Genomic DNA, 13,877 nt, shown 5'->3' on the forward strand with positions numbered 1-13,877 from the left:
AGCATTAGTTTTGAATGGTTTAGTGTTGCCTTCAAGTTTAAGGCCCCTTTCACACAGGCGGACCATTCAGATCCACCTGTCCGTTTATTTGGCGGATCTGAATGGTCCCCCCATGCATCTCTATGGGGCATCAGATGTCAGCGGAGACCTACGGTCAGTTCCCATCCGATACCCCCATAGAGATGTATGGGGCTCTGACAGCTGTGTCTCCGCACACAGTGCGGAGAACAGCTGTCATTCTCCTGCTCAGTGGGAGATCGATCCGCCGATCGACAGGTGTGTTTCAACCGCAAACTTTATTCAGCACAGCGGCAGAAAAACGGAGTCCGTCCGACGGGCAGGCTGTGTGAAAGAGCCCTAAATAATTGGGCCACCAAAGCCCAGCGGCTTTGGTGGCCCAATTATTTTGGGCTCTTTCACACAGCCCATCTGTCGGACGGACTCCGTTTTTCTGCCGCTGTGCTGAATAAAGTTTGTGGTTGAAACACACCTGTCGGTAGTTGGGGTTCTATACAGACATCCACAGCCCCAACCTTTCAGAGGAAAATGCTAGCCTATGGCCAGGACAAAAATCAAGTTAGCCTATCCAAAAACTCAGGTAAATAGATATGCGGATCCACCAACACTGTCTACTTAATTTATACAATTCATACATATACACCATAAATCATAAATCATTTTAGTTCATAAAATTCAGTTGTAGATATTCTAATGTTTGCATGCCTGTACTAAGGTAGAAAAAAGTGTCTACTAAATAATAATACCAATAAAGTGCTACAAACTAGTGCATGGGCTGCTGCTGGAAAAAAAAGATGTGCGGTCCCTTTAAATTATATATATGCAGATCCCCAGCGCTGTCCCCTTAATTTATACAATTCATACATATACACCATAAATAATAAAAAATATTAGTTCATAAAATGTACTTGTGCAGAAAATCATCAAAGTCTTGCCAACAAAGTGCAATAGTGCTTTTTTGAAAGAGCTATCCGGGCTCCAAATCTTCGTATGTATGATAAGGTGCTGTAATCACCTTTTGTGTCCTCACTCAACAAATTATGAGTGTAAATGCGCCTGTCACAGATGAATGCTCCGATTTCTTAAGAGAAATAAGAGATGAAAGGTCACTTGCAGACTGGAATAGAGCACTAATGTTTGTACTTGAACGGAAAAATTGTGGTGATAAACCAACTACCCGCGCAAAAGGATTTATATAAACCAAGAACTAGATGAGTATATAAATAGTGAAGACCCAATAAATGAATAAATAAAGTAACCAATTAGTGTAGGAAAATCCTAAATTAGAAGCAGCAATCTACACGTGAACCGTGAAAAGTGGAAAATTGATAATTAATACTAAATAAAAGATTGCGCTCAACTAAACCACTAGTGCAAACAAAAGTAGGGATGTGTGCAAAATATATACTTAAAATTACCAAATAAATATTGTGCAAAAATAATATAAGTAAAATACAATAATAGTTCCAAATTTGTGCAAAAACAAAAAAAAAAAAAAATGTCTATAAATAAATAATAATCCATATAGTAACAATGAATATCCGGATATAGATGGTGAGAAAACACTTGGTAGCAATATACACCTCCACCAGAAACACCCAGAGTGTATATATGCTTACCAGATGGCGTGGACCCCTTCAATTATAGGGGGTCAATAAAGCAGTTAAATGTATCAGACACCAGGTAACAAAATAGGCACCGACTCCAAGTACTCCAAACAAATCCTCCTCCAATAGCAATAAACCTGGGGATGGGCCCCCACACAATACACCCAGAACGAAAAGAAGGGTCTTGATAGTGAAGTACGTTGGTAAGAATCAATTTATTATTATCAGGGTGGTGACGTCAGATTACGAGCTGACGAAACGCGTCGGGACGTAGGACCTGTGACTGCGCCAACAGGTAGTTTCCGGCTCCCGGTGGAACGTAGATGGAACGCAGAAGGCGTTCCTGGCCCGGAGACCGCGATTACTATCCTTGATGCCCTGTTATTGCTTCATAGTTGTAAGTGCATCCGTCTTTAATAAATTGATTCTTACCAACGTACTTCACTATCGAGACCCTTCTTTTCTTTCTGGGTGTATTGTGTGGGAGCCCATCCCCAGGTTTATTGCTATTGGAGGAGGATTCATTTGGAGTACTTGGAGTCGGTGCCTATTTTGTTACCTGGTGTCTTATACATTTACCTGCTTTATTGACCCCCCTATAATTGAAGGGGTCCACGCCATCTGGTAAGCATATATACACTCTGGGTGTTTCTAGTGGAGATGTATATTGCTACCAAGTGTTTTCTCACCATCTATACCCGGATATTCATTGTCACTATATGGATTATTATTTATTTATGGACATTTTTTAGTGTTTTTGCACAATTTTGGAACTATTATTGTATTTTACTTATATTATTCTTGCACAATATTTATTTGGTAATTTTAAGTATATATTTTGCACACATCCCTACTTTTGTTTGCACTAGTGGTTTAGTTGAGCGCAATCTTTTATTTAGTAATAATTATCCATTTTCCAATGTTTGTACTTGCCTTTATTAATGTGCTTTAGTTAATGTGCCTTAGTTAATGTGCCATGTTAAAATTTCCAACACTTAAAGTGGTTGTAAACCCACCTTTTTAACTTTTACCCATAGGTAAGCCTTTATTAAGGCTCACCTATAGGTACTGTAAAAATCTCCTAAACTTGCACCATTTAGGAGATATTTAAATTGCATGTAGCTGATGACATCATCGGCTCTGAAAAAATGGCCGCCCATACTTTTCAACTGCTCTATCTGTCCTGTTGACCACTGTCTCCCATTGAAAAAGTGATGAGAAATCCAAAATTTGAAACAGGAAGTCAAGGGAATCTTCCAGTGATCACAGCTGTTGTTTAAGTGGAGATTTCCCTTACTTTAGTGACATTTCTTCTTACTTCCCGTTGTGGTTTTTCGACCGAAAATAAGACAGCAAAAAAAAAAAAAACCCGATAAGACCTTCAAGTGGTTTTATACCCGGATTTGTTATTTTTACCTACAGGTAAGCCTGCAATAAGCCTGCAATTTTTTTCCCCCACAAATAGAGCTTTCTTTTAGTGGTATTTGATCGCCTGTGCGATTTTTTTATTTTTAAACAAAAAAAGTGTGACAATTTTGAAAAAATAATAAAAAAAACAATATTTTTCACATTTTGCTATATGACATTCTCAAAAAAAAATTAAAAATTACATTTTTTTAACATTTTAGGCCAATTAGTTTTCTGCTACATATTTTTGGTAAATTTTTATTGTTTTTTTTTATTAGTAATGGCGGCGATCTCCGATTTTTTTGTGGGACTGCGACATTGCGGCGGACAGATCGGACCCCTAACTGACATTTGTGACACTTTTGGGAGGACCAGTGACATTACTACAGTAATCAGTGCTAAAAATATGCACTGTTACTGTAATAATGACACTGGCAGGGAAGGGGTTAACCCTATGAGTGATCAATGAGTGAAATAAGAGCCTAGGGGAGTGATTCTAACTGTGGGGGGCGTGGTTTCTGAAATGATCATAGAGACATGTGATCCTATATAGAAGGATCACATGAGCTCTGTGATCATTTCAGGGAGAAGAACGGTCAGCTGTGTTTACAACTGTTGACCGCTCTTCTCTCTCAGCAGGGAGCGATCGCGGGTGTCAGGCAGCAATCGGAGCTGCCAGACCCGTGCATCGGCTTCCCCGCTGCCGAGTAGGGGCGGGAGCGTGCCCCAGGCCGCCCGCGCTCGCCCCCTAGCTTCCCGCGCGACCGACATAGGTCTACGTCGGTTTGCGCAGGAGAGCCACCCTGCCGTAGTAAAAAGGCGGCTGGTCGGGAAGTGGGTAATTAAAAGCTAATAAAAAACACACATTGGTAAAAGTGGAGGGTAAAATCTGCTTCGACTATATTAAGTTCCATACATTTCCAGATATTAGTGGAAGTAATTTCTAGATACTTCTGCAGGGTTTATTTCCTACTTTAATCTCTAAAATGACCAACAATGTCTACATTATTTAATTCTGCTCTAAAAACACTGATCTTGCCTCACATGCTATATGTATACGTGACATCTACTATACTCTGTTTCTGATACTGTGTAATGTATTTAGTAAAACGCAGGTGCTCAGGAGACTCAGATGCCGGTCCCTGGGAGCCCATCGGTGGAAGACGATAGGTCCAACATCTCCATGTGATCTTGGCCCAACATCTCCATGTCATCAGGGTTTATTTTTGATTCTATTTTAAAAAATAAAATACAATACATTTTCAGTGAGCATGAATAGATATGGTATTTTCCTAAAAGTAACTTTTTCTTTTTCATATATGACTATTACAAGTGTGCTGTTCTATATCATTTTTATTATGTTCAATACAGATTTTTTTAGATTACCTCCTAGAGGAAGCAAAAATAATTGAGTACTGCTCATGATACTTTTTTTATTTGTACATGCACATTTTCAGGACAAGCCTTTGGGGTGTTCCCCTTCTTCGAGGTCCAAATGGTACTAATACACAAAGTTTTAGCAGAATGTTAATAAGAACAATCCCTGAGAAAAAAAAAATGGTGTCACAATTGTATATGCTATATTATATTTTCTTTTTTAATATTTTTTCTCCACTTAGGTGGAGTTACCCTTTAAGCTACTAGAGGAAACAAACATTTAACTTGCATTTACTGAATTCCAGGTATGGATATTTTTGCATAGCTACATTTATCCAGCTTGGACCAATGTAACTATGCACGTGCCATACCTAGCTGATCCCCATGGAGGCTGATAATTTCTGCAGTAGGCACTGCTGCTGTTGTACAATGATTGCTGCTAGCTTCCAGGTCCCGTAACGAGCGGCTGCCCTCCTGCTTAGTGACCACAGGAGGTCGCTCAATCAGCATGGGTGCCATTCAGATAACACTGCATTCTTTTCAATCAATGCAAAGCTTTCTTTGATTGGGCTAGGTGGAGAGGCAGGCAGTGACATCACAACCTCCACCTTGTCCAATCAGAGGATGCTTTGAATTTATTCAAAAAAATGTGAAGTGTTCTCTGAATGGTGCAAGCAAAAATAGCCATACATGGAATGCAGCTTTCGGATATAAAAAGTCTGAAGAAAAACATTTTTTAACTGCATTCTGTAATGCAATTTTTATGGAAATGCACACTCTTGCTTCCAGGTATAACCATACCTCCCAACTTTTAAACTTTAGAATGAGGGACACAGAGAAAGTGATCTGCGGCGCACACAGCGCACTGCGGCAAAATGTGGATGTGGCCAAACTCTTAACATTGGAAGGGGTTTAAGGCGTGCATTTAAACAAAACCTGGGCTTCCTTGTTCCTATACAGGGAGTGGAGGGTAGGATATCAATTGGAGGTTTATTGGTTAACAGTTTGCTTTGATACCATTGTATATATTGAATACATTGTACTATCGATTGTTGGTAATCTGCAGGCAACGTTTGAATGAAAGATTCTTAGACAAAGAATTTTTGGACCTGCAATGATCAAAAAATCGCATAGGTGATCAAATACCACCAAAAGAAAGCTCTGTTTGTGGGAAAAAAAGGACGTCAAATTTGTTTAGGTACAGCGTCGCACGACCGCGCAATTGTCCGTTAAAGTCACGCAGTGCCGAATCGCAAAATACCCCCTGGTCTTTTAGCAGCCAAATCCTCCGGGGCTTAAGTGGTTAAAGGATAAGTTCACCTTTCGTAACATGTCACATGTTACACCCATATTCAGGGTGTAGCATGTTACAAACCAACCGGTCCTTGCATCTCCCAATTCCCTCTTCTGGCAGCTAGTGGTGATCCTCTCCCCCCCCCCGTCCACTAGCTGTCACAATTTTAAAAATTGGCCACGTCACTCATTCATAGTGTTCTGTGAATGGAAAACTACAAGATATGGCAGCCTTTGCCGCTGTTGGCTTGTAGTTTCAGTCAACTACTGTGGAGAGCTGTGGTAGTTCCTTCTCTCTTCCTGTCAGATTGTATCAGCTTGCCCATATGGGATGTACAGGCACACAGATACACTGACAGATCTGCAGGAGACCTGCATGGCACCAGCGTTCTGCTGATTGCTGATGCAATGCTTTAGAGCAGGGTTTCTCAGCCAGGGTTCCGTGGTACCCTAGGGTTCCTCCTGAGGTTGCTGGGGGTTCCTTGAGCAATGGGCAATTTCTGCCTCTCAGATAAGTTCCCAATGACACCATTGTTCCTTTTAGCTATCTGTAAGGGGGTAATTCTTCCCAATGATGACAAGAGTAAGGAGCATTCTTCCCACTGACTGTCACACTAATGTGTCATGAGTTGTAGATTTTTCATTTTTAGCAGGGGTTCCCCAAGACTAGAAATTTATTTTAAGGCTTCCTCTGTGTTGAAAAGGTTGGGAAAGGCTGCTTTAGAGGCTCTAGAGACAAAAAATTATCAATGCACATTTTTTTTTACCTGAAAAAAAAATGTGCATTTATTATTCTTTGTTGTAAGGTGACCTTATCCTTTAACTTAGAACAAGATTGGGCAAAAATGTTGCATCTCTGGAAGGAAAGGTAATTTCCGATTTAAGTTACCTCTTTTGTAGACAAAGAAAAAGTTCCTATTTCTAGCAGCAATACATTTACCTAAATAAGCAGTTTGTGCATTTTCTTTTTTGGGGAAACATAGGTTAACTGATGCAAATCTATTGAAAAACGCTTTTAATTGCATGTAAACGAATTCATTGAAAAATGATGTTAATGCGTGTTAATGTAGGTATATGTAATGGCACATAAACTAAAAAAGATAAATATACTGTGATAAAAAATAAAATAAAATCTTTCTTTATAAATTTAGGCCAAAATATATTCTGCTACATTTCTTTGGTAAAAAAAATAACCCAAATTAGTGTACAGTATATTATTTAGTCAGTTTAAAAGTAATAGAGTCTACAGGCTATCGTATATATTTTTGAAAATTAGAATCCTGCTGTACTGACTGTCTATCTTATTTCTTAAGGCCCTAAAATGCCAGGACAGTACAAATACCCCCCAAATAACCACTTTTTGGAAACTAGACTGTGCAAGGTATATAGTAAGGGGCATGGCGAGTTTTTTTGGAGTTGTAATTTTATGAAATTATAATGTTTTTGTCACAATTTTTTGTAAAATTAACAAATTTAATATATTTTTTTTTTTTTTTTTTTACTTTCAAAATCAATGTTGTGTTAACAATGAACATGTGTTATACTAATGTTGACTGTGTTTGTCACAATCACTTTTTTACTGGATCTTTCCACTGTATTGTATCTTAAATGCTTAATAAATATTTTGAAAGCAAAATGTTTTTCTTTTTTCAAAAGTTATCATTTTAACAACTTATTTCTCGCACACAGCATAGACAGATTTACAATTACACCCCATAACACATTCTATTTTTGCTCACACTAAGTTTTAGGGCCCCTTCACACCGAATTAATGGCACCTCAAACACATCTTTCAAGTGTAGCGCGTTTGCAGCTACAAAACCGCATTGCATCGCATTACCATGCGATTCGGTGAAGTGTGATCTGCAAAAGTAGTGTTTACAAATTAATGGGCTGGTAAAACCTGACCACAGTGGAATGCACGCATTCCAGTGTGAACAGCCCTTAACCACTTGCATACTAGGCACTTTTATCCCCTTTCTGCCAAGGCCAATTTTCAGCTTTTAGTGCTGTCACACTTGGAATGACAATTGCACGATCATGCTACACTGTACCCAAACAAAGTTTTTATCATTTTGTTTTTCACACAAATAAAGCTTTCTTTTGGTGGTATTTAATCACCACTGTGTTTTTTATTGTTTGCTTAAAACAAAAAAAAACAAAAAAATGTTTGAAAAAAAGAGCCCCCAAAAAACATTTTCATAGTTTGACCAAATAATCACAGTGGGTCTGAAATTGGTGGACTTTAAAGGGTTGGGCTTTGCTTGAAGTGAGCACACTTAGAATGTAAAATTCAAAACTTTATTGAAGTCTTAGATAAAAAGCATAACATAGACTGTCATATATAAAAAAAAAAAGGGGGTTACAGACTGTAGGCATCATGAGAGAAAAAAGAGGACATTCTATATGGTTCAACGCGTTTCGCACATAAAGGAGAAATAGCTTCTTCAGGAACCATTATAGTAAAGCTGTGTCCCTTTTGAACTTTAGAAGAACTTTCTATCTTCCAAATCTAAACGGATGTGGGTAGTGGGTTTGTTTTCTGGTCATTTGCAGTTCCCCAATTCTCACACGTTTTCATAGTTTGTTATAAAATGTTTCAAAAAGGTAATTTTTCTCCTTCACTGATGTGCATTGATGAGGCTGCACTAATGGGCACTGATGGGCATTGATGGGCACTGATGAGATGGCACTGATGAGGCTGCACTGATAGGCAGGACTGATGGGCACTGATAGGTGGCACTGATGGGCACTGATAGACCACATTGATAGGTGTCACTGATGGGCACTGATAGGCAGCACTGATGGGCACTAAGAGGTGGCAGTAATAGGCAGCACTGATGGGCATTGCTAGGAATCACTGATAGGTGACACTTATGAGGAGGCACTGATGTGCACTGATTGGCAGCACTAATGGTCACTTATTGGCAACACTGGTGGGCACTGATGAGGCTGCACTAAAAGGCAGCACTGATGGACACTGGTAGGCAGCACTGATAGGTGACACTTATGAGGAAGCACTGATGGGAACTGATTGGCAACACTGATAGGAACTTATTGGCAACACTGGTTATCACTGATTGGTGGCACAGGTGGGCACAGAGTGGCAGAACTGGTGGGCACAGATTGGCAGCACTGGTGGGCACTGTTGGGACTGCACTGATAATCAGGACACTGATAATCAGTGATCTTATTATCAGTGTACCTGTCCCTTTTTATAGCAGCCAGTTATCGGCTCTGTTCTCCTCTTCTCATGCTGTCAGCATGAGGAAAAGGAGTGCTGATAACCGGCTTCTATTTACATCCATGATCAGCCGTGATTGGACACAGCTGATCATGTGATAAAGAACCGCTGATTGGCTCTTTACCTCAATCTGTGATCAGCAGTGTCCTTCGGATACTGTGATCACAGAGCATGCTGCAAGTGCCCCGCAGCGGTCATGATCACGGGATGCAATCATATGATGGCATCCCAGAACTAGCCAGCCATGCTGTAGCCATCATTTTGGCTATAGCGTGGTCGGCACGTGGTTAAAGTGGCTAGCTGAAATGTAAAAAAAACAAAAACTTTTGGGCTTGAGACCGTTCGATATACTAAAATTACTGTGTGCTTACCATTCAGGAGAGATAATACCAGAAGATAATTTGATTATACAGAGGCCAAATTCAAGCCGACCTTTACCCTAAAGAGTGTGTTGTGCAACACACTAAACAAAAATCGAACAATCGTTCCTTGTACAGAATTTTTGTTCAGATTTTCTTATAGTGTGTACCCACCTTTAGTCACATTGTCCTCCCCAGTATTGCAAAGTATCTAGGGGTCAGGGAACACTCTGCAGCTTCTCCCCAGGAAGCAGGAATTGGTGGGTAGGGCCTGACTGCTCTATCACTTCATACTGCTAACTGACTGCCCTGCCACTGCATACTGCCCTACACTGCCACTACATACTGCTCACTGACTGCCCTGTCACTGCATACTGCCCTACCTTGCCATTTGATACTGCTCACTGACTGCCCTGCACTTTCCCAAACAAAAACACCTATCTGTGTGTAGCCTGGTCGCAAGGCGAGTGTTGTTCAGGCTGTTGTTCTGTCATTTAAAGTTATACCAAGGATGGACTTGTGAATTATGGGAGATGTAGTTCTGGGAGGAGCAAGGACCATAGACTGCTTATGCAGTTGGATTCTTCTCCCAGGGAGCAATGTGACTCGCGGAGCCTGCTGGGAGTGTCTTTATAAAGGGGGGCGGGACCGATTCTCGCTCTCTTGTCTCGAGGACAGTGCGTTGTGAGGAGGGATAGAGCTGCTGCGGAGTGCAGAAGAGTAGGCCGGAGGCCTTGTGAGGGACACCGGAGTCTGAGTGATCGGTGTGAGGAAAGATCTCGGCAGCATGACCGAGTGGGAGATCGCCCTGAGAGGCCGTGAGTGTCGCTAAGGAGAGCAGGACAATGCTGGAGTGGACTGTGTAGTGGAGTTCGTCACATTGGGTGAGAGAAATCCATTTAAAGTATTTGCTATGCTTCTAGACTGAGCCAGGGCTGGACTGCTTAGCTGTTTAGCAGAAGGCCATAGAAATTCTAACGGTCGCTACAGAACACTGTAGTTCCACAGAGTGCGTGGTGGATCTGAAGGCCTTGCCCTCCCTCTCAGTGCTAGATTGACTGCCAACTGTGGAGTACCAGAACCTATTTTCTCCTTTCCTGTTTGGATTACAATTACTGTTTATTACAGTGGGGATTACAGTTAAACAATCACCTTTTACTGTGGATTACAAATACTTTCTTTGGATTGGCTGAGGACACTCTTGCCGGCGAAGACTAGTGAGGCCTCACTCATCCAGGAGACTCTTGCAATCTAATGAAGAGGGGGCCCCCGATAGTATACTCTGATAGTAAGTTTGGTGCAGACATATTAGAACTGCTAAGAAGTTGATAAGAATAGGGTTATTCTTTAAGCACTGTTGATTATTGAGTTGTGGTCACTCTCGCATTACACTTGAGAAATAGTGTACTGACAGGATCAGCAAACATTTAATCCTTTAGTATATATATTCATATATACATGTTAGAATTGTTCTTTGATCCTGAGTGCTGAACCCTATCCAGTTATAGCTTGAGGATTCAGGATTTACTTTGCCATTAATGTTCTTGTTCTGATTGCTTCATTGATACTGTTTGTGCATTCTTTTCTAAAACTTAAGCTAAAGACTAGTAAACCTAATTCTTTATTGCCAATCTGAGTCATTTTCAGTCATTTACAATGATAGAGCTTATAGTGTCAAGTGGGTTGGACAGTGTTCAGGGCAATAAAAGTGAGGAGGAGATACCTACACTTAGCCACTCCCCAGGGGGCAGGGCTACATCTGTATAGGCATTATGTTCTTCCATACACATGTAGCACAATCCAAGTATAGAATAGACTGCTAGGCAAATTTAGTTGGCCCCACTGTAATAAGAGGAGCAGGAGTTGATCATTTGGTGCTGCTCAGGGTTTCATAGGCTAATGTTCTGTTACATCCCCCTGTCTTCTAGATGATTCTAGAAGTATAGAGGGAGGAAGAATAGAGTATAGAGCCTGATTATGTATGAAACGCATAGCCAATCCCTGTAAAGGTGTGCCCAGTAGATGGCTGGACTGCCCTTAAATAGTCAGAGGCCTGAGCAGCAGGGTGCAGAGTTCCTGGGTCCAGTCCCGCTGGAGGAGACCCCTGGGCACAACATTAGGAGATGTTATCAAGAAGACACAGAGGTCCCAGTTAGGTTTAGCTGGGAGGCCTACATGCAAATTTAAATCAAAGATCAAGAAGTTCACTGGAGAGAGTCAGGAGGAAGTTGGTGGGAAAAGCCAACCTGTCCTATTATAGTGTGAGTCTACATCTCCCTCACAAGGAAGTGCCTGGTGGATATTGGCAGGAGGCAACCAATGCTCCTGTGACAAATGTGTAAGTAAATGACCCCAGTGCTGAAGAGTAGTGACTGTGTGTAGCTACTAAACTCTGGAAGGAGTACTAGTCACCATCAGCCTAGAGATCCTGTGGGACATTCTTTGTTGTATACAGTGCAGCCAGAAAATTAAGAAGTCCTCAAGTTGTTAAGCTCTGCAGTTGTTGGGGTATCCTATGCTCCCTTACCCTATCAAAGTTCATTGTTCCTAATAAAAAACCCAAAAAGAAATCCCTGGACTGTTCTTTGGAGCCAAACATTCTGCGTGCCTGGCAGTGTGTGCTCTAAGTGGGGAAATAGGACTAATATCACCAGCAGCTCTTAAATTGGTGTGCAGGATATAGGTGTATTGGGATTGCAGAGTAGGATTTGTACAATTACAGTTTTGAATGTTTTCAAGGCACTAAGGTCACTAAGCAGGTTAATCTGAGATACTAATTCAGAATACAGTTTGCAGCCAACAAATTCTCCTTAGTTGAAAAAGATTCTACAATGCTCTTCTATAAGCCTGCTTAGCTAACAAGAAACACACTACTGCATAATTGTAGTGCTACCCCTGTAGGAGCCGCTGGGGAATGTTGATATCTCCCACCCTGCACAGCTAGGCACACAGAATTTTCCACCACACGCAAGAGACAAGAAACAGTTCTTGCAGCTTTTTTTTTGTATTTTATTGAGGGAATTGAACTTGGATAGGGTTAAGGGTATTATGCCTCCTGCACAAACTTGCTTGCAGATCTACTCTTTCTCCTTCAGCACAACTCTTGCTTGTGGAACTACAACTCCCAGAACCAGCTGGCACTGTTTGGATAGTCTAACACAAGGCTCAGTTAGACTAGTAGGACATGCCCTTTACAGGCAGGGACCATGGGCCTCTGGAGTAGCAAAGAAAGTCCTAGTGCACAGCTGTCCTTTCTGTGGCTACTGCTCCCAGTACCACCTCTTCAGACACTGCCAGCCCACCTGGTTGCAGCTGTCCCTTTCACCAAAGTCCTCCCGACTGACTCTGCATCTATCCCAAACTGCTCTCTCTCTCCCACTCCTCTCAGGCATACCTCTCAGTCCTCCCGACTATATGTCACTCACCAGCAATCCTGGTTTTCTTTCTCCCTGGAGATTTGTCCGGCAGTGTCCTACTGCTGTCCTCTCCTTGCTCCCATGCCTCCTGGTCAGGATCCCTCTGTGTGTCATGAGAAGGGGTCCCCTCCGCACCTGAGTCCAGACCGGAGTTCACCCCCCCCCCTCCCCAGACCAGGGGGTTACTCTCAAGAGCCTCCGACAGCCTAACACTCCATCTCCATCTTCCATTCAAACTCCACACTGACACCAACTGGACTGACCCTGAGTATTTGAGGGGGCTGGTCAGGGTCGTCATAAAAACTCCAGGCAGCGGCAGCGCCATCTTACTTCCTCTCCCATTCTTCTGGAAGTTTCTAGTAAGTTTGAGAAGTAGGGGGGAGGTCTCAGTGATGTTGCCTGTGAGTCACACAGCTCTCCCTGGACCTCTGCCCAACCCAGGAAAAACACACGCAGGCTTGGCTGCCAGTTAAGCCAGCACAAATTTACTTACACTCAAACAAAACCTGACTCTAGAACTCTAGCAATGCTAGGGGGTGCTACTGAGACCCCCTTTTTATGTATTTGGAAAGGCTCAACACCTTTAGTCTCAGTTCACACCGGTGCGGCTTTAAAATTGTGCTACTTCAGTGCGATTTCAAAGCAGCACATCAGTGCGATTTGCACTGACAATTTCATTGTGGCTTGCGACTTCATTTAATCTATGCAAATCACAAATAAATTATCAAAAAGTAGTCCAGAAACTTTTTTCATGATCGCCGCAACATGAGTCGCGACGATATGAACGGTTCCTTTTTTGAAAATAGGCTGCGACTCGTCATGTAATTTGAAACTGTCAAATCGCATGACAAGTTGCACCAGTGTGAACTGGGACCTAAAATCAATCAATGTTGGTAAAAAAAAAAAAAAAAAAAGAATGATGTGGCAAATTTAGTTAGCATACTTTGTGTTCAATCTATTAAACAAGAGTTAAAGTGTTTTTAAAGGCACAAGGTTTTTTTTTACCTTCATGCATTCTATAGGGAAAAAACCTTCTATGTGCAGCAGCCCTCTCCAGCACCTGCAATACGTACCTGAGCCCCCTCTCAATCCAGGGATGTCCAAGACAGCCTTGCCTCTTTGGGGACTCACACTCCTGATTGGCTTTTAGCAGCAA

At 41.7% G+C, this 13,877-nt stretch overlaps 1 long non-coding RNA gene across 2 annotated transcripts in view; it reads left to right on the forward strand.

Annotated features, from left to right (window-relative positions):
- LOC309551784 overlaps positions 1–4,375 on the forward strand; it is a 26,850-nt gene extending 22,475 nt beyond the window's left edge. For both annotated transcript variants that reach the window (XR_014225109.1, XR_014225110.1), the window contains exon 4: positions 4,138–4,375. This is a non-coding gene — a long non-coding RNA (uncharacterized lncRNA). The remainder of the gene's footprint in view (positions 1–4,137) is intronic.
- Positions 4,376–13,877: the final 9,502 nt, after the last annotated feature.

The sequence above is a fragment of the Pelophylax lessonae genome, assembly GCF_965119305.1.
Source record: "Pelophylax lessonae genome assembly, chromosome: 3".
Lineage (NCBI taxonomy): Eukaryota > Metazoa > Chordata > Amphibia > Anura > Ranidae > Pelophylax > Pelophylax lessonae.